This window comes from Enhydra lutris, unplaced genomic scaffold, assembly GCF_002288905.1.
Source record: "Enhydra lutris kenyoni isolate GAN:26980312 unplaced genomic scaffold, ASM228890v2 scaffoldscaffold9, whole genome shotgun sequence".
Classification (NCBI taxonomy): domain Eukaryota; kingdom Metazoa; phylum Chordata; class Mammalia; order Carnivora; family Mustelidae; genus Enhydra; species Enhydra lutris.
In genome coordinates, this window is record NW_019154093.1 from 50,219,412 (window position 1) to 50,239,307 (window position 19,896).

Sequence of the window (19,896 nt, forward strand, 5' to 3'; positions counted from 1 at the left end):
CCACATCTTAGACTTACCAGTTATATGTACTAATCAATTCCCTATATTTTATTTTATTTTATTATTATTTTTTATGTTTTAACTTAAGCTTAGGCTTCTGTCACATATAGCCTAGAGTCCTGAATATTCTATCACCTTAAGTCTGCTCATTTGCATGTAATGCTTTTCCCTATACTCTTTGTCTGACTAAATCCCACTAGTCTTCAGGACTTGGCTTAAACATTACCTCAGAGAGCCTTGCCATGAAGTACCAATCCAGATTAGGTGCCTCTTTACTGTTCTTTCAAATCATCTTACTATATTTCTTTACAGTTCTTCTTATAATTTATAGTGATATACTTATATGTGTTCATTTGTTGAAAATCCATCTTCATTAATTAGACCTTACACATTATCCTCTTCACCTTCCTAAAGTCCCACTAAAATGATAGTAATGGTATTTTTTTAAGACATAAATCCAAATAAAGAAAAAGCAACAAAACAATGTAAGCCACAAAGCAGTTGGATAATTAGCTATTGACAGGTCCAAGAAAACTAAAATCTAAGCCAAAGAAAGGCTGAGAAACAGCCTACTCCATACCACAGAAGTCTCAAAAGTCTCAGGAATTCTTGGTACCAGATTCCTGTAAATGTAGAAGGTGAAGGTGAAATTAAGCCCTTTTTAGAAACAATTTTTCAGAAATCCTCCCCTACTAAGTAGGTAGCTATTGCTACCCTACCCAACAGAAGACTGGATGTTCTCTGACTAGGTATAATGGAAGTTCTTTGGGCTAGTAGCCCCATCTAAGACATAGACTTTCCAATGGGATCCTCAGTGTCTCCCTCCTAAATAAAAACCAACATCCAAGGTTCACCAGACCTTTGAAGAAAGCCTTGAAAAGAAAAGATGGATGCGAAACCAAGGGAAAAGTTAAAGGACTTGAATACAAGAGACAATGTAGTGATAGAAAAAGTTTTAAAATTAAAATCCGCAAAAAATATTTTAAAAAGAGACATTGCGTCAATGAAGTAAAAGCAGGCATTTTAGTGGGGGAAAAATAGATATTCAGAGACCAAAACATCTTGTAAATTAAAATAGAAGAAATTTTAAAAGTAGATGCATTGGAATCAAATTTAATTAATTCTTGCAGAGTGTTCAGCAAAAAGACAAAAAGATGAATAGTAAGAAAGGAAAGGTGTAAAACTGAGAGGACCACACACATCTAAACAATAGGAATCCCATTTGAAACAAAAACAAACAAGAAAACAAACAACAACTAAAAATGAGAAAGTGGAGAAGAAATCATCGGAGAAAAAAATCAAGAGAATTTCCCAAACTGAAGGTCCATCAAGTGCTCAGCATAATAGATGGGTGGATATAGATCTGCATGGAAGTACAACATAAAACTCCAGAACACTGGAAAATAAGAAGGTTCTAAAAGTTTCCAGAGAAAAAGAACTGTATATATAGAAAGGATCAAAATTACAACTGCATAGAACTTTTCAACAGCAACATGGAAGCTAAAGACAACGACATAATGCCTTCCAAATTCTGAGAGGACACAATTTCAGCCTAGAACTCCATAGCTAGTATCTAGTGTGAAGTTAGAATAGAGACATTTTTGTATATGCAGAATCTCAAAACGATTTTTTTTACTTTTGTCTTTTCTCAAGAAGATAAATCCTGCTAAAAGGAGGAGATAAATCAAGTAAGAGTGGGGAAAAACGAAGACCTAGGAAGCAGGTGCTCAAAAACGAGAGAAATGAATGGACTGCTTGGAGTGATGGTGAAGAGCGAAAGAGAGATAATAACTCTGCAACAGCCCAGACATTGTCCAGCATGGTCTGGAGCAGACACAAAGACTCCAGGAAAGACTTCATAAAAATGGAATTAATATATCACCAAAAGCATTTGTGTATAATCAAAAAGATATTTACTGAGGAAAGATTAGGGATAAATTAGCCATAAGTATGTGGAAAACTATGCAAATAAGAATAGAAAGTATTGGGGCACCTGGGTGGCTCAGTCGGTTAAGTGGCTGCCTTTAGCTCAGGTCATGATTTCAGGGTCCTAGAATCAAGTTCCCTGTCAGGCTCCCTGCTCAGCAAGGAGTCTGCTTCTCCATCTTCCTCCTCTCTTCTGCCACTGCTTGTGCTTGCTCTCTCTCTCTTTCTCAAATAAATAAATAACCTTTTAAATAAAGAGTAGAAATTATTATAGTTGTTATTATCATTGTTATTAGTCCCAAGAAAAATGAGAAGTTGCACAGGGAAAGATAACAATCATAAAAATGAAAATTTCTAACACTACAGTGCTTATTATATGACATGAATTGTTCTATGTTTTTATTTATTAACTAATGCACTATTGATCATCACAAAAATCCCATGTTATAGGTACAATGATTCCCTCATTCTACATTTGAAGAAATTGAGACATGGAGATAATACGAAGTATACCCAAGCTTGCCCTGACAGTAAGTGCCATTTCTGGAATTTGATTCCAGGCAACTGTACTATGGAAGCTGTTCTCCTATCTCCTAACTAACATGTTGCCTCTGAAAATAATCATAAGATATTATATATCTCCATTATAAGTAGAATTTTCATGGGCAAATATAAACTCTGACTAGCTATCCATTTATCTCAGATTACAAAATGACAACTTTGGAAGACTAGGCATAGGTTTGATGTGGTACATATGAAAAGAATCTAAATCTTCTGAATCTTTGTTGAAGTCAATAGCTAAGATCTTAAAAGCAGAATGAAAGAAATAGCCATATAAGCATCATTTTTAAAGATTTAGAGATAAGTGCTCCCAAAAAATCAGTTAAAAGAACCAAATGTGGTTGCCACATGTATAAAGTGACAGGATTTGAAGGACTTCCTTCAGGGAACTAACTTTATCAAGACTTGTAGAAATGTTTTGTTCCTTAAACTATGTTCTTGGGTAACTAATATTTTTCACTGCCACTGTTAAGGATTGAGTATCACTAAGTTGACATTTAAAGCTATGAGTATGGGGTGATTGGGTGGCTCATTTGGTTCAGCATTCGACTCTTGATCTCAGCTCAGGTTTCAATCTCACCATCATAAGTTCAAGCCCCAGATTGAGTTACATGCATAGAGCCTACTTAAAAATAAAGAAAAGTAAGTAAAAATAAAGCCATGAGTGTGGATCACCTCTCAGTGTGAGTAGAGAGGAGAGGTTCTGAGGAAGAATGCTTAAAGGTCTACATAATCCATGTAGGAGGCTAACGGAACAAGAAGAGGCAGAGAAGAAACAAGAACAAACTAAAGAGAAAAAAGTCAAAGGCTCAAGAAATCCAATAATCTAGAAAGCAAAGGCAGAGAGATCATTGGGAAGGAGAGAGTCAATAACAGTAAGGAAAAGAGGGGAAGGACAACGAGAATAGCAACTGAGCCAAAACTGCATTTCAGTCGTGGTTGGGGAGCAAAACGGTTGTGGGTGCTTATGGAAGGAGCTATAGGTAAGTCAGCGGAAGGCATGAGGACATACCATAGTTGTCAGTGTAACACTGAATCCTAAAGATGTCATTTCCTCCTGCATAGGAGCTCCTTACCCCAGGAGCCACCCAGCTAGATTGGATTTTTTTTTTTCCTGAAGTCCGCTGCCAAGGGAGCAGCCGCCTCTTCATTAAGAGAAGGAATGACAGGAAATCATTACTGGCAAGAAGCTTGTTGACATGAGGAAAATGACATGGTTAGTTTCTGATAGTGGCGGCATGCCATTTTCAGCAATGCCAAAGCAAAGAAATCATAATATCTAGAAAATAATATATCCATGCCCGCCATATAAATTCTAGCCAGATGTTGCCCTGAGGAAAGTGAGTTCCTTTGGCTTTGATGACAAGTACAGAAGAGCAAAGGCCTCCTTCTCACTATTGATGAGCCCCTGATTGTTGGTTACATGAATCAGGAGACAAGCTTTGGGGCAGGATCACAGCCAGCCCAGAGTCAGACCTGAAGATAAGTGAGAGGTCAGCGTTTAATTTCAAGAAGAGCACCAAGTACATGCTGAAGAAGAGAGAAGCCACCTGGTAGCATTAAAGTGGAGCCTCCGGAATGCGATTGTGTTCTGGGGGCAGGCAGGTGAGAGCATGTTCTGTGCCGACAAAGTAGGCTTGTAACAAGGGAAAGATGAAAGCGGCCCCACCACCTCCTCCAGCAGCTACAGGAGATCTCCTGGTCCTTTTATCTAGTGATCACGTGACCTGTCAGTTACCTGTAGGGGGTGTCCCTAGATTTCGCCACTGTGAAATGTTTTAGTCTTGTGTCAGAGGGCTGTTTTCTTGAAGTGGAGGATGTCAGAAAAGTGTAAGTTGGCTTCCAGTTGTACATTGATACGTCAGTTTCAATTATTCATTGAAGCAGCAGGGTCTTTCCTTTCACTGAGGCACAGCTCGGGAGAACAATGGTTCTTTCAAGATATATATTCCACATGCAGATAAGAGATTATCAATGTTCATGTAAGATAAGCATCACTCCTGAGAGCTACACTTCAAGTGTAAAATATTTCGGATGAATCACATATCCATTCTTTCTGAATTTTCGTACCACTCAGAGGTAAAGCCACCGCATCTCGTGCACACACACACACACACACAAGATACTTATATAGAATTGAGGCTAGAATTGAATCTACACATTTGGTTTTTCAGTTGGATTCTCACTGTCCTACTCCCTCTCACTACCTTGGTGGATAAACAGAAGGAGGGAAGTAATGGGTATGGGGAGGCAGTGACTCCCAGTGATAACCTAGAAGAAGGATCACAGAGCACTTGCCTGCTCACCTCCCACATCCTTTGCACTAGAAATGAGAATCTAGCTATCCCATCCAGTACATCTGAGATTGTAGATGGCTCCCAGGGAACAGCAGAGCAGTGACACAAGAAGAGATGCCAGGCCAGGGAGCAGACACCCTGGGCTTCTCCCCACCAATGCCCCCCCCATCTGCATCTCTGAAAAACACAAAGCTGTGGGAGATAAGAGAGTATCTTTCATGAGTGATACAAGCTCTGGGTTTGTGCCCACTCTAGATGAGTAGGAAAGATTGCTTTTCAGATGAGAAGAACACCAGTGTAGGAGTGAAGTTGGTGGACTGTTCAGATTAAATTCCAGGTAGCATTTACTAGCTGTGTGACTTCAGGCAAATTATTTAATCTCTCTGTGCCTCTCTTTCCTCCCCTCTAAAATGCAGTGAATGATCATATTTACCCTGTAGGGATATTTTTTTCAGAATTAAATGAAATAACTCATTTAACACAAGTTCAATAAATGTTAACTATGATTATGTGTGCTAATAAGATCCCTGGACTCCGAACACCATTCCCCACTAGCTTTTTAGATACCTGACATTCTACCTTTGGAAAGTTATTCCTTGAATAGAGAATTTAGGGTGTCTATCTTTATTAAAATGCAAAAATTTCTAATAATGCAAAAAAAATCTATGAGTCTCATTATCTATGAGATATTTGTTCTCATTCCTTCCAAGAGCAAGGTTTCATTGAATCCCTTCTATATGTCCTCCACCTCTTTCTTCACCCTGCTTCCATGGCTTGTCTTAAAGGACTTCTGCGTTCCCCCAGGATACTTATTCCCCTTCGCTCCTCCCAATCTACCTTCCTACAGTCAAGGTCAGGAGAAGCTTGCATTTTCTACATTTGTCTCATAGCACTTGTTCAGTCTGTTTTTGTTCCCCTGAAGTACTCTTCCCCCTACCACCTGCTGCGTATCTGTCTGCAGCAATCCCTGTGACACCTCAAATTCTCTGTGTCCAAATGTAGTTTCTCACCTTGCCCCTTTCCACACAGAATCCCATGGCAGTTCTGCACCCCACTTCTTTACAAGGCACGCACATTTCACAGACTGGAAACCTAGAATTAACTTTGGCTGATTCTTCCAACCTTGTTTGTGTATGTAGGTAGCTAAAGTCTCTGTGTTCCAGGTCTGAAATGTATCAGTCCCTCTCACTGCCCCTGCCCTACATCAGGCCCTTATGTTTCTCACTTGGGCTTTTGCAATAAGTTCCTAACTGATCTTCAGATACCCTCTCTACGTATTTCCATTCCAGTCTTACAAGCACATTGCTTCAAGCTTTGAGCACACACTTTCTTATTCAAAATTATGATGGGGCACCTGGGTGGCTCAGTTGGTTAAGCTTCCTACTCTTGGTTTCCACTCAGGTTGTGATCTCATGGGTCATGGGATTGAGCCTGGCATAGGGCTCCACACTCAGCAGGGAGTCTGCTTGAAGATTCTTTCCCTCTTCCTCTCCCCTACTCTCTCTTTCTCTCTCAAAGAAATAAACAATTTTTAAAAATGTAATGATTTCCCAAAGTCTGGTGAAATAAACTTAATACTTCTAGCTCTGAACTACCTTTCCAGACCGAAATCCCACACCTATGTATCTGTCTACCCAACATTCAGGTTAAACTGAGTTATCAGTGATAACTGATATCACCAAGTTGATCTGTGACAGCATTACCCCAGGACACAAGTCATCCTTACTCTACGTCTTTCCTTGTGGCCTTGAACAAGATACTAGATCCCCCTGGACTCGAAGTAACTCTGGACATTGTAAAATGTGCTTTTATTAGGAGCTTTTGGGAGGTTTCAGGGAGCTACTGTAACATAAGGAACAATGGCTCATCAAACAGCACCTCTTTTTAAGGCTCAGCTCAAATGGAATCCCCTAAAGGAAGCTTTTCCTGATTCCTCACCACAAAATCATTCTTCTTCCCTTCTTCCTCCCTTCCTCCATCAATCCTTCCTTTCCCTCTTCCTTCCTTTCCTCCTTTCATGCAACAACCATCCCTGGGGCAGCTGTGCCATATGGAATGCAGGCCTACCTTGGGCACATACCCAAGAGAGACATGGTTGTGACCCTCAGGAAGCTCAAAGTCTAGTGAGGGAGAAGACAGGTACAAAAACAGAGGTGTATATGGGTATCAAACACACACACAGGAGGGAGGTTGTAACTGCCTGATCAGCCCAGGAAAAGCCTGCTAGTGATGGTGAGTTGAGAACTAAGCCATAGAGATGAGAAGGAGCTATCCAGGCATTGCATGGGAAGTGGGGCTCTGGGCAGAGGGCTATGGGGTGCAGTGACAGAGAGGTACCGCAGAGTGTGGTTCCTCATGGGCAGTGCTGCTTATGGTGTGGTGTGAACACTGAAACAAAATGATTTCAGGCACTCTTAAAACTCCAGAACCACAGTCCAAAATCCACACTACAAAATCAAAATCATTTTCATGAATGAAAATACATGAGAAAATCAACTTCAAGCAAGCACCAGTAGTGATTCTTCTATTCATTACATTGTGAAGACAGTGGTCCGCATTTGGGGGTCACAGAGACCCACCATAAGGCTTCATTCAGACAAAGGAAATGGACAAAAACAGATGTGGTAGTAAAACCAAAGGATGTGTAAGGATACATTCTTCTTGTCTTTTGGATTTTCAAAATTTATTTAAAGTAAATTGGAATACTAAGCAGCTATTAAAAATAATGCTGTGGAGCACATTTTTCATATTAAACTGTTAATGCAAGAAAAGAAAAAAATGCACATATGCATATAAAATCTCATTTCTGTAAGACAAGTAAGTTTTTGCATGTATGTGCAGAGAAAAAAGTCTTGAAGAATAAGTCTCAAAATGTTAATGGTGATTATCACTAGGCAGTGGGAGTTGGTATAATTTTGAAGAGGATTTTATGATTTTCCAAAATGAATATGCATTTCATGTATAATTTTAAAAAAGCAGTATACGTTCCTTTTCTTCAAGGCAAATAGCCAGAGCCAAAATGGAATTCTAATTAATGTCCTGAAGCCATGAGAACAAGGAGGGTTTGACCTTGGAACGGGAGGTAGTGACACAACCCAGACTTCTTCACAGGGTGCCAGACCTAGGTCTGGCCTGAGCAAACATCTAGCAGCAAGGCCAGCAGGGAGACAGGAATTGAGGGCTAAGTCCAAGTCCTTCCCAGCTCAGGCAGCCTTTGGTCAGGAAATCATAGTCCCAGCTGTGTGATCCTGGAAACACAGAGAAGAAATGAAGCTCAGACACACAACTGTCTCAGGAGTCTGGTATGGGCCAGGACCACCAGCCAGACCACCAGAGTCCTGGCTGGGTGTAGTCATCCTCTCCTCGGAGTGTGGAAGGTTCTAGAAACCAGACGTTGGATCAGGGCTCCCCATAAACCAGGTGGACTCAGGTGTAATAGAAAAGGTTTCAAGTGTATTAAACTACCCTCAAGGGAACCCCTATCATTCCCCAAACCTGGAATCCTTCACATTTTTGTATTCTGATTGTGAAATAATGACATGCTATTCCACAACTGGGAAATTGTATTTTTCGACTTTGTGTTTCTAAAGTTAACATAAGTGAAGCAGTTGTCTCAGACCCAGTGTTTGGAATCTGTGCTCCATATCCTCTGCCCCAGACTACACTATCATCCTAGGCCATGCAGTTGTTTAGTGAATGTCATTACGAATAAATAATGATATACGGGACATTACTCTTTTACGTAAAATTATATGTATAATGCAGCTGATACTGGGAATGGAAAAACTTTTCACTGGTCCTGTATCATAGTCTGTAAACCATGAACATTGAATTAACCCAATAAAAGTGACAATTCTGACCCCGGGCTATACCCATTACTCTAAGGTTACAGCTCACAAGCCAACTCAAATTGTTCTCAGTGTGGTACTTTACTGAAATACTTATCATCTGGAAACCGTATGTAGTGCATATTCTTAATAAATAATAACACATTTTATTTTGGTTTACTGAAAATTAACAGGGCATTTGGGAAATTGCTGTTATTGTGGGAACCTGTTTCATATTTGCCTTGGCAATACAATAGCTATCTAAGTGGAAAATAGGAGAACCCGTGGCTGTTGAGGGTGGGTTTTTTCCTCTGCTGTTGGTATTCACAGAAAGCCACACAGCTGGTTACATTAATGACATCCTATATACTCAGAAGAGATGAAAGAAGTCAAACAAAGTTGTAATGGGCTTACCCATATGAAATTGTCGCGTTGAGTCGACTGGTTTTGCATTTAGACACAGTAAATCTACTTCTTTGCAGCTATATTCCAATCTGTAGTCCAAATGGTCTGCAAAGTTTCAAGGCTTTATTGATACGACTGTCTGAGACAGTTTTGTGGACATGCTAAGTAGAAAAGCAAAAAGCCTAGTGAACTTTGGGGGGCTGTTCCCATGCCAAGAGCCCTGCTTGGATTGGTATGTCCCATTCTCTGATAGTCCTGATTCCTCTCTGCCCCAAGTTTCAGTGGCATCTTTTGTAAAGTTCTCCTACCTCATAATGTAACATTTCAGGCATCAGCCCCAATATGAGTTTTAATTGGAGAAAATACTCTTGCACAGTTGGAGAGAGAAGGATAAAAGGATTCAGGAAGGAGGGAAGAACAGGGACTAAGAAGACCAACTAAAGCAGGTTTTGTGGTGGTTTCATTGGGTGTTTTCCTTCTCCGCCTCACTGGTCCTACAGAATAATAACTATCGCTAAGACCACATTGCTGGCCAATAAAGGTTTCAACTTCTCGGCGCTGCCTCTACCTGGCCAACTCTCCCACCCCATGGCCAACCTGTTGGCCGCCTTCCCCTCTTTGCTACGTTGAAATGCCACAAATGGTTTCATTTTCATGCTAAAAGAGAAATATTTCCAAACAAGTTTCCCTATGTCTCTATTGACCTTTGTTTTCCATTTTGTGTTAAGTATACATTCTCGTTCGTTCTTCCCTAACAACTCTGTGGGTGTTTGGGTGCCTCAGACTGGCATACTGAGAAACCATATAATTATTCTTATCTAATGATGCATTTTATAGTTCCTGGATTTAGAAGAATTTGCTTTTTCTTACTTAATCCCCCCTTTCCACATGGCTGATTCTTGAGCATTAATGATTTTACCATTTTTTTCAAACATACAAGTTGGAAACCAAAGTGACCTTTACCTTCTCTCTCCTCCTTCCCCTCCCCGCCTCCCCACAATGATGCCTCCACACTGACCCTCAAATTTATTACCCAACGTGACAGGCCCAGCCCTTATCGTTTCCTCCCGGGTTATTATACCCTCCCAACCAGTCTGTCTGCTTTTAGTCTGTCCCCTCCAATTCACTCTTTTTTGCCACCAAAACAATCTTCCTATAAAGTTAAAAAAAAAAAAAAAATCACATACCAGCTCTGCCTGAGATTAGTGCATAGGTTCCCACTTTCTCGGGGTTAGATGCATCCTTGCAAAGCAGCTGAGCAAGATGGTGAAAATGAGGACTCCAGGGGTGGCTGGGCGGCTCAGTCTACTATGCATCTGACTTCGACTCAAGTCATCTCAGGGTCCTGGGATCCAGCCACAGGTAGTCCCTGAACAGGGAGTCATCAGGGAGTCTCTTGCCCCTCTCCCTCTGCCCTTACCTCCACCCCGTGTTCATGCTCTCTTTCTCTCTCAAATAAATAAAATATTAAGAAGAATTAAAAAAAAAAAAAAGGACTCCAGAGCCAAACTGGGTTCAAATTCCAGTTATGCCAATGACTAACCGTGGAGAGACTAAATAGTGATTTGAACTGCACCTTGGTTTCTCCATCTGTAAAATGGGGTAATGACAGGATCTACCTCATTATGAGAATAAAGTGAGTTAACACTAGTAAATGACAGAACAATGACTTACGCATAGTAAGGCTTACACACTTTTGCTATCGACATAAAATAATTACCCCACATTAGGCATGGAGGCCTTCACTGCCTACACTTGGCCTTTCCACCTCACCTTCCATCACTTCTGACCATACTCTTCATATCTTCACCACATCAAGCTGCTTGCCACATATTTCTGCACATGCTATTTTTTCCACTCCGAATCACCTCCTTTTCCGTTTCTCCATCTGGGAAAATCTATTCTGCCATTTGTTCATCACTTGTGTTTTTAAAATTGTGTGAGTCCCATTGTTTCATCATTTATTGTCCCCACCAAACTTAAGGGTTTAAGAGCCTTGAGTTTCAAGGACTCCTTTATATTCACATCTGCGAAGTCCGTATCTAAAATAATGAATAAGTTTGGACCAAATGCTCAGTGAATGTTTGATGTCGGAAAGAAAGAAGGAAGGAAAGGAGGCAGAGAAAGAAAATAAGATTTGCTTACAATAGTCTCTGGGCCAGACAAGGTGCTAAATAGTGTACATGGATAAATCGGTCCTAACAACAGCCCTATGAGTGGATCCTATTATTAGTCCCGTTTTACAGATTAAAAACCTGAGGTACAGACATTCGGTAACTCTTCCAACATCAGCCTGACCATGGAATCTGAGCACAAGTTTGCCTCCCACGGCCCCAAACAGGAATCCCCTTCTCCCTCTCCCTGCATGGCAGTCAGCACAGACTCAAGGAGAATTCCCTTACACTTGCTCGGGTGGCAGGGAGGCAAGGCAGGAAGAGCACAGGTTGCCAAGCTTGGTACACATCTCATCTACGTCCCATTTACGTATGAGCATCTCTGATGCTCAGTTTCCTTAACTGTAAAATATACGTAAGTGGTGCCCACCTCCCACCTTCTAGAATTATTGTGAGGATAAAGGAGAAAAAGTACATAAAACTACAGTTTCAGAGCTTTGCACACACTAGGAGGTCAATATGAAACACTTATGTTTAAGATTAGCTAGCCTACTAGCTTCTTGGCTTGGGAAAGAAAGCCAATTATAATTCCCATTCTTGGTGGTTTTGAAGCCCGGCCTCTTTTGTAATACCAAACCAGTTTGGTTTGGCTAAGTAAGAACTTTGCTTCAAAGAAAATGTTTTATGCATGCTCAAAACAAAGGCGTTAAGGAATGTTGGCAGGGAGATGGGGATCTCCTGAAAGTGGAAGGAGCAAAGAAAATGTAATCCACCATTAAAGAAAGAGCAAAATGCTGTCATTCACAGTGTACAAATAAAACAAGGTTCCTTCCAGCATCAAAATTTCAATGACCCATAGTTCTAGAATGTCAGCTTGGGAATTGAGAAAAAGCAACTTGAATAAGCTCAACAATTTTTTGCACACATAGGTGTAGAAAACCAAAAGGAAACGTTGAAGAGTTTTATGTTAATCTTAATTTAATTTCAACTTCTGGATCAATGTGTAACTGCAGAAGCACGAACCACCAAAAAAACAAACAAACAAACAAAAAACAAAAAAAAAACCCCTAAAACTTGCTAAAACTGAACCTTTGTTTGACAGGTTTTCACCTTGCTTATTTTTCTTGTGGTCTTTTGACATTTTTTTCAGTACATGATCGAAGACCAGCACAACTCTCTTACACCTGAAATTTAGAAGCAGTTACAAGAAGCAACTTAATTTATGGCTGTAAAGACCAAGTACATTTTTCACACGGCATAATTAAAACTAGGTCAGGGAGAGAAAGGAATGAAAGACAGAGAGGTTGTCTAAATATTATTCTGATAAATGACAAATTCACCTTGAAACAATTCTTCTGCCATCTCTCTATTTAGCAATGTCCTCCATGTTACATTTAAAGAATATGCAGTTTGCAAGATACTAAGTTTTCTAGCCACCCTCCATGTTCCTGTGCCAAACATTACAGATGGAGCTAAAATTATTCATGGTAATTTACTGTTCTCTACAGTCAAAGGGCAAACTTGTCTCCTGCCTTTATGGTAGCCCTCGAGAACATGCTCTGCACTTATTCTCTGGGCAGAGTTCCCACTGATAACCAGGGACGGCCCGCTGGTGGAATGCATGTATAGAAAACGCCACACTGCAGATCAGAGAAGAGAATTCAGTCCAAGCCCAGCTGGGCATTCCAGAGAGAGAAAAAGAAAGAAGCAAACATAATATCAACCATTGAGGGAAATGCTATGACTCTGCACGTTCAGGGTTTTCACGTCTTAAAGGAATTGTGTAAAATGCTCTCTGACGTGCTATGTGGTAGATGAAGAAGCTAGGCAAAGTAGCAACTAAGGGAACAGAATCCACAAGAAAAAGAAAAATAAGTCAAGGAAATCATAGAAGCATCCGATTCGATTCCAGAAAGTCACTCTTATGGAACTCATAGGACATGAAGAAGAGTGTTCCATGTGCTTAGCTTGGGATGGCTTAGCTATATGTGGGGAGGGGGAATGAGGAAGTAATTGCACAAACTCAACCAAATGTCTGGCACCCTAATGTGTGTTTCCCCTCGTTCTTCCCTCACTCACCTTTTCCTATAGCTATAATTCGAAACCTCAGCCTTTTCTAGCCTCCTTTCAGCTCCTCTCTGGAGTGGAGAATGACGTTCATGCTGAGTATGGGATTATTGGCAGTAACATCCAGGTTTCACCATAACTGATCATCTTCCCATCAACACTTTCAGTTGTCAGTGAAGCTTTCTCTGAGGTGTGGGCCTGAACCCTGTCAGAGGAGTGTAATTGCTAGCACCTACCGCCAACAAACCAAAGTCTCTAGCAGACCATTGATCAGTTCTGACCGTTCCTGCAGCCGACAAGTAAAGAAAGACGTTTCTAAATGAATGATGCAGTTATACATGTCTTTCCACACGTTGTACTTTGAGAAGTCTGTTTTGGTAGGGTTCCTGTGGCATTTGATGGCCTTAAAACCACAAACACCTGAAGTACCCTTCTTTGAAATAATTTCGGTGCTCTTTTCCTGGCAGGCTATGGAAATAACAATTACAAAATATTCCTAAGGGATTGATCCTTCTAGGCATATAAAAATGACTATTTCTCCATAAAATCACCTTTTCCGCATACTCCATCCAGCCTTGACATCAGTGCTCCAGGCTACTGTAATCATTAGGATCTCAAAGCCTTATTTTTCTCGACTTGCTTACCCACCCCTAGAGTTCCCCTATAATACTTCAGCTTAGTTCCTTTCTCTCATTTAGAATCCTTCTTGAGCTGTTAGAATCAAGTACACATTCCAGAATGTGGCCTCAGGAGTGTGTGATCTGACTTATGCCTATTTCTCTCCATGGCCAGCTAAGCTCTGCCATGCTGACCTCATTCCAGGATCTCAGGCTACCCACAGCATCTCCTGCCACCAGGCTCTCACACACGCTATCTCCACTGCCTAGACAGAACTTCCTTAAACCATCCTTGGCCATCTTTGAACTTATTCTTGAGATCAAGAAAATCACTTCTTACGGAATTTTCCTGACTCCTAAGTAAGTCAGATTCCTTCCTTGAATTCTCCCCAGGTAACTCTATTTCTGCTCTGATAGCATTCAATACACTTAACCTTCTTCCACTAGAAAGAAATTCCTTGAGGACAAGAAATGTGCATGTTGTGTTCAATGCTGTTCTCTTAGCATTTAACTCACTGCCTGGCACATGATAGGTCCTGTAGCAGTGTACTCAGGTTTCCACAGCAAAATATCATAGGGTGGGTGGTTTAAGCAATAGAAATGTATTTTCTCATAGTTCTAGAGGCTAGAAGTCCAAGATTCAGTTGCTGTCAGTGTTGGTTTCTGGTGAGGCTTTTCTTCCTTGCTTCTCTCTGTGTCCTCTTAGTCTTTTCTTTATGTATGCATGGAGAGAGAGAGAGTTCTCTGGTGTCTCTTCCTCTTCCTACAAGGACACCAGTTCTGTTGAATAAGAGCCTCACTCTTAGGACCTCATTTAACCTGAATTACCTTCCCAGAGTCTCTATCTCCAAATACTATCATGTTAGAAGTTGGAGATTCAGCATATGAATTTGGGAAGGACACAGTTCTGTCTGTAACAGGTCCCCAATACATATTTGTTGAGTGAATGGTTAAACAAATGAATGATTTCTTATTCCAAGTTCATTTCTTCCTCAAGAGATCGTTGGCTCATGAAGACATGAGCCATGACTTTCTTTTCCCCCTGCATTCATCATGGTCCCTGGCACACAGCATATATTCAGTACATGAATTGAGTTTAAGTTCAACTTTCAAGACAAAGGTGACCTTTGAAAATAGAGGTGTGTGTGAATGTATATATGTTGGTATGTATGTTTTCATCATAAATGAAAGTTACTTAATGACTTTCTATGATCATATAGAAAGCTATTTCTAAACTTCTAGCCAGAAAGTGAGCAAGTAAGTGAACTCCAGCTCAAAAATCAATTAAGGAACAGAAGCAAATGAGCAGCTTGAAAATGCAGTACTGCTTAATTCCTTACCTCCTTATAATGACAGTGCTTTCTCTGTGAAGTAATTTTCTTTTGATAAAAGGAAACCAGGTTCCCTGACCCCAGAAAAAAATGAATTAGTGATTTCTCTGCCTAAGAGTTGACAAACAACCTTTACATCTTGTTCTGTGATATCCAGCAGTGAAACAAATAGACTCTGAAAATAATCTTTTTTTTTAGAGACATTGGAAAACCATACAATTCCTGTAGAGTCAGACCTCTGGGTAATTCTTCATTTTATTTTCCTTTATGGGGACATCAGTGCCCTGTTGTCCACACATACCTCATAACCACAGCCTCAGACACAGGACTGGGTCGGCCAGCAATGCCAGTCTCAGCAGCAAAGTGAGCACCTCATCTCCAGAGCCCCCCCTCACCATGGCATCTTTTCTGTTCCCCGCAACTGTCATCAATAGTCACGGTATTTAACAGGCCTGGGAGAATTCTTCTCAAATTTGCTACCTCTGACTCTAACTCTGCAAGCAGTTAGACATCATGAGAAGATATTTCCTTTTGTCTGATCTGAATGTACCTCTTTCTATACTCAGAGAGTGAATGAAGGATAAACCCATGTGACTATTAAATTGCCCAAATCCAAAATTTCAGTTCTGCTCTCCACCTGTCCCATCTGTTTCTTCAATGGGTTCTTTTGATAAGATTAGGTCTTGGGGACCAGGGTGGCACAGTTTGTTAAGCACCTGACTCTTGATTTTGGCTCAGGTCATGATCTCAGATTGTAAGATCAAGCCCTGTGCTGGGTGTGAAGCCTGCCTAGGACTCTCCTTCTCCCTCTGCCTCTCTCTCTCTCTCTCTCTCTAAAAAAAAAAGAAAAGAAAGAAAGAAAAAATAGGTTTTGCAGATGACATTAAATAAACTTCCAGTGTGTTTGGTAACAATGTCAGATTTATTGGATTCTTTCTCTTGAGTACCTAGGTAGATTTGCCCTTGCTGTGAGCTTATTTATTTTTCTCAAGAAAATGTGCATCAAAGAATTGTGATTAACATATAATTGTTGAATATCTGACTGAATGAATGGAAAAATGGATCATAATATAAATCATGATAACAATACAAATAACTTTTTAAGCATAAAAATGTTATATAATGTGACCGTTTTTATATAACAGCTCTAAGATTGAGTATTTATGAAAGCCACATAATCTATGTGACTTGTTAACAAGAATAGTAAGGACCTAGTTTAACTTTGTGGGCGGGGGGGGATCTATGCACATTTACAGAAGGAGCTTCATTGCACATCCCCAAGCCCCTGACATCATAACCTTATCAGAAAACCTAGGGCACAAAAACAGGAGTCTATTACATTGTATTTCACATCTGTCAACCTTATCTCTAATTTCCACTGTAGCCACAGTAGATGAATAAAATTAAACCAAATTTCATCCATTCACTAGGCCCTTGGGTAAAGCTATAAAGTTCAGTCCATTCTCACCAACTTTTTCCTCCTGCATTTAGTAGTAGACTATCTCTAAAGGAGAAGGCTGGTGGAGAACTTTTTCATGCCGAAGTCCATTATCAAATGATGAAATAATCAGCTCGGGAAGTGTATTGGTTTCCTATCAGTGCTGTAACCAATTGCCACATAGTTAGTAGTCTAAAACTACACAAATTCATTATAATCTTATAGTTTGAGATCTCAGAAATCTCAAATGGGTTTCGCTAGGCTAAAATCAAGGTGTTGGTAGGACTGGTACCCTCTGGAGGCTCTTGAAGAGAAGCCATTCCTTGCCTTTTCCAGTTTCCATAGGCTACCTGCATTCTTTGGTTTGTAGCTCCTTCCTCCACATTCAGAGCCAGCAACACAGCATCTTAAAATCTCCCCCTGACTCTCAATACCTACTCTCCTTCCTACTCCTCTGCTACTTAGAAGGACCCTTATGCTTAGATTGGGCCTTCCCAGATATTCTAGGATAATCTCTTATCTCAAGATCCTTAACCACATCCCATTCACGATGTAAGATAACAGTATTCACAGGTTCCAGGAATTAGATGTGAAGGTCTTGGGGAGTGAGAGGGTATTAGTCAGCCTACAATTGGATGTAAATGGTTGATAATGTGTTTTCAGTGTGTTCTTTTAAATGTTTCTAATGTCAATATTTGTCATGGACCCACTCCACCTACCAGGCCCCATGGTGCTAAGGCTTATGCAAGGGGGAGAAGGACTCCAGAGTCAGCTCAGGAGAGTGTGTGAAGAGGGAGGACTGGCCAGGGAGGAAAGCATGGAAGAAGACATAAACTTACATCATTACTCCTAAATCCCTCTCCAGGAAGATTTTTGCTACTTAGGCATTACCCATAAGACACCTGCAACATCCCTTTCCACTTTGCACATGGAAAAAGAAATGATAAAAGAGCTTAAAAAGCTCAGCTGAGGTCACAGCACTTCCATGGCTAAGAAGGAAAGTTCCTCCAGCCCATCCGTGCTCCCATTTGTAACATCACCAATGCACATTTGCTCCTGTGATGGCTTGGTGCTTAAGTTGTTGGAATTTATCCAGACCCTGTAATGATGGATTCAGAACACAGTCCCACATTAGGAAAAAATACAAGTTTCACTTTAATTAAAATGACCTTAGAGTAACTATTATAATTTTCTCCCTAGTATTTATGAGTCACTTAATAAAAACTTGCTAGACTCTCAGTAGTACTATGCCTTGCTCCAGGCCCCTCACTCTACCATTTCATCATTTCATGGCCGGGAAAGATCTTGAAACAGATCATTATAGTCAAAATATCTGGGAAGTTTAAAAAAAAAAAAACGCTTTTGCATGTCTGTGTTGTTGCCAGAATATATACAAAATATGTGAGTTTTCTGAGACTTAGATGAAAACAGATCTTCTCACTTTATTTTTTTTACTTCCTTAAGCTCTTTTTCCCTCTTGCTCTCATTCCTAGCAGAGCACACGAAGTTCTCCTTACTATTACAAGCTAAGAGAACTGCTGGATCTGTATTCCCCTTCCTGTGGCATCCACAGACTCATTTCCATAAACCTGGGCCCGCCCCTGCACCTGCTGCTGCTTCTCCAATCTCGGAGTCGAAGTTTTGTAGTGAAGCAAACATCTCAGTGTGAAGTACCCCCTGAGGTGGAGCTAGGATTCAGAAGAATGAAGGTGTCATTCTGTACATTTTGAGAGGAAATAATGTCAATGCTACATCAATTAGGCACTTGTTTCCATCATGCAGAGAATCAAGAGGTAGAGCAAATCAGCTAACTTTCAAGAGTGTGGTGTTCTTCTGAAAACCCGTTCAGACGTTTACTTTCTTTGCTTTTCAGTTTGTTATAATGTTTGTCCAACTGGAAGGTGAGCTCTAAGAACACAGCTGAGTTGAAACAAATAAAATGGCTTTTGTGGTCCCTCTCCTGGTTCTCTGTGGGGAGCTGGGACAGCTACAAGGTGATCAAATGTACCGGATGCCAGAGAAAGGACATGCTTAAGACTGAAAGGATTCTGTTGACAAAAGAGAAAAACATGTCAACCAACTTCTCTTTTAAAAAGACGAGATAATTGATGTCTACCCCACACCCCTTTGGGACCAGAAAGAAATAGGACAGGAAATGTCATAGAAGGAGGGGGACAAAAGACTACTTGAGTTTGCTAGAGGTCAGGGTCTGAGCATTATTCTTCTTGGAAATTATTCTTCTAGCATTATTATTCTAGTCAAGTGACTACAGTGTTGCCAATTATGAGTAAATGTTAGTTTAATGGGACTGACTTAAATTGTGTGGAATTACAGAGGTTGGAACAAGAGGCAGTTCTACATGTAATGGCACTGTCGTGATATAATTTGTTTGAGTATAAACTTGTATGTCTGGTCCATATTGAACTCTGATGTTCATCTCCACCATTGTTGAACTCCACGAGAGCAATTACCTTTAAAAACAAATCATCAATTTCATTAAAGTTTATAAAAATATCAAATTACACAAGAAACAAAATTTGAAAGTGTATTGCAAAATCATGAAGTAAATATGAATGTCCATGATTAATATTTTCTAAATTCAAGTAGAGATAAAACACAAATGAGCCAGACTGTGACCATCTGCAGAACAGGAAGTGCGTCACAGCCCCTGTCACACCTCCAGCATGCAACACAGTTTCTGGCACAAAGTAGGCACTTACAACTATTTGATGAGAGATATAAGTGAACAAGAACTGGAGAGGAAGAAGGTGATGGCAGGATAAAGAAGAAGGAAGGAGGAAAGGGAAGTACTGGTGGAAAAATTAAGCAAAGGTGGTTTGGAAGTAATAAAATGTGTGCCAGGGGTGGGCGATGGACAGGCATGCCCGGAGCAAATGGGCAGATTGAAGAGAAATGAAAGATGAAATTTTTTAAATTGTGGGAATAGGAACAAGGATGATGGGAGGGGTGTTAGTTGATAAAGATCTATAGGGCCCAAGGGAAGTGTTGTCCATCATCTAATGGACTAGATGTCTAGGGAGATGAACAGGAAAAAATGAATCTTTTGTGGACCCCATGATCAATCAGAGGCAATTATTCAAGTTACTTATTGGCCAGGAGGAGGTGGCTTCAAGCTCTAAGGAGGGCAGTTGATGCTGATTTAAGGACATCCAAGTGGGCTTTCATGAAGAAGTTGCTCCTGAGCAGAAGATTGATGCACATTAGTCCCAGGTAGAGGTTGATACCAGAAGTGTGGATAATGTGGAGTCAGGGGAGATATGGTGAGTTTGGTTTTAAAACAATAAGGTTTTGG